Here is a 2434-nt window from a genome sequence, read left to right as displayed (position 1 = left end):
TAAAAACAGTCCCATATTCCCATTAACATGTTAAAATGCAGTCAAACCTTTTATATATCAGTGAGAGCAGTACATGTTTGAGAACCTGTCGAGAAGCTAAGCCCTTAGGGAGAGGTCATGGGAGTTTTCCTCAAACTGCTTTCTCACAAAATATATATTTTTAGGTAATCCTGGAGAAAACAGTTCATAGAGGGTCAGTATGTGTTGCGCTATGGAGTAATGTGGGTGGATATATTCCCTAAAAGGAATGATTTGGAGAAAGTTTTTCTAACCCCCCCCCCCCACACACACACACACTCGCCCCAAATATTCATATTCATTTGGACATACACTGATCAGCCATAACATTAAAACCACCTCATTATTTCTACACTCACAGTTCATTTTATCAGCTCCACTTACCATATAGGAGCGCGTTGTACAGTAGTTCTACAGTTACTGACTGTAGTCCATCTGTTTCTCTGTATGCTTTGTTAGCCCCCTTAATGCTTTTCTTTAATGGACCACCACAGAGCAGGTATTATTTAGGTGGTGGATCATTCTCAGCACTGCAGTGACACTGACATGGTGGTGGTGTGTTAGTGTGTGTTGTGCTGGTATGAGTGGATCAGACAAATACCATGTCCACTAACTGTCCACTCTATTAGACACTCCTACCTAGTTGGTCCACCTTGTAGATGTAAAGTCAGAGACGATCGCTCATCCATTGCTGCTGTTTGAGTTGGTCATCTTCTAGACCTTCATCAGTGGTCACAGGACGCTTCCTACGGGGCGCTGTTGGCTGGATATTTTTGGTTGGTGGACTATTCTCAGTCCAGCAGGGACAGTGAGGTGTTTTTTTTTTTTTTTTTTTTTTTTTTTTTTTTTATAAATGTTTTTAAATTTTTACCCCTTTTTCTCCCCTTTTAGCGCATCCAATTGTTCAATTAGCATCGTGCTTCCTCTCTGTCTATGCCGAACCCTGCCCTGACGGAGGTGATTGAAGCTAACCCGTATCCCCACCGAAACACGAGCAGCAGCCAGATGCATCTTTGCCACCCACACATTGACGAGTTTGGCGCCACCTAGCGTTGCATGCGGAGAGACACACCCTAAGGGCACCCCCTCCCATCTCTGTGTAAGCGCCTCCAATCAGCCGGCAGAGAACGCAATCGCATTCTGACAGAGAGAGACCCACATCCGGTTCCTTGTCCCACCCCCCACATGAGCAACCGGCCAATCGTTGCTCATATAGCCACTCAGCTTCGAACCGGTAAAGCAAGGCTGGATTCGATACGACGCTTCTCAGAATCCAGCCCTGGTTGCAGCGCGTTTCTTTTTACCGCTGCGCCACCTGAGCGGCGACAGTGAGGTGTTTAAAAACTCCATCAGCATTGATGTGTCTGATCCACTCAAACCAGCACAACACACACTAACACACCACCACCATGTCAGTGTCACTGCAGTGCTGAGAATAATCCACCACCCAAATAATACCTGCTCTGTGGTGGAGTCCTGAGAGAGTCCTGACCATTGAAGAACAGGGTAAAAGGGGGCTAACAAAGCATGCAAAGAAACAAATGGACTACAGTCAGTAATTGTAGAACTACAAGGTGTTTCTATATGGTAAGTGGAGCTGATATAATGGACAGTGAGTGTAGAAACAAGGAGGTCGTTTTAATGTTATGGCTGATCTGTGTATTTGGCTTTTTTTTTTGCATTGGAGCCACACGACTAATGGAAGTGACTTTTACATAAAGTCGATGGCTGAATAATCATCATGAATGAATAATTTGAATAAATCTATCAGCAACAGCAGCTTGTTTATTTTATTATGTGTAGGAAAAATATAAAATCATCATTTGCTTACCAGCGTTTGCTAATCAAGTCTGTTTTACCTACCTTAGTACTGCTTCTCCAGCTGTGCCAAACAGCAAAACAACAGCCGCCCCCAGGTGGTACAGTCACATTAAGTGACATGGGTGGCATTTTACTCCAGCTAAAAGGAGAAAAAAAATTATCACCATGATATTTAAAGGGTGGCTCAGTGGGTAACACTGTCACCTCACAGCAAGAAGGTCCTGGGTTCGATTCCCAGGTGGAGCAATCGGGGTCCTTTCTGTCTGGAGTTTGTTCTCCCTGCGTCTGTGTGGGTTTCCCTCGGGAGGTCTGGTATCCTCCCACAGTCTAAACACATGCAAGTGAGGTGAATTGGAGATGCAAAATTGGCTTATTTACTTGTTGGCAGTATCAGTACTCAACCTTGCTTATGTTCTTGTGTCAAAAATAAAGTAAATCCCCACAGCTGTGTTCTGAAATCCAGTGAAAATCCTGAACAGTAAATTGGAGGCTGTCATGGCAGTAAAGAAAGGACCAGATCTATAATAATGCCCATGGATTTGTATGTGACTTTAACCAGCACAGAATGCATTTACATTTAGGTGTCCATATACTG

This window comes from Trichomycterus rosablanca, chromosome 21 (assembly GCF_030014385.1).
Source record: "Trichomycterus rosablanca isolate fTriRos1 chromosome 21, fTriRos1.hap1, whole genome shotgun sequence".
NCBI lineage: Eukaryota > Metazoa > Chordata > Actinopteri > Siluriformes > Trichomycteridae > Trichomycterus > Trichomycterus rosablanca.
This window is presented reverse-complemented; position numbering follows the sequence as displayed.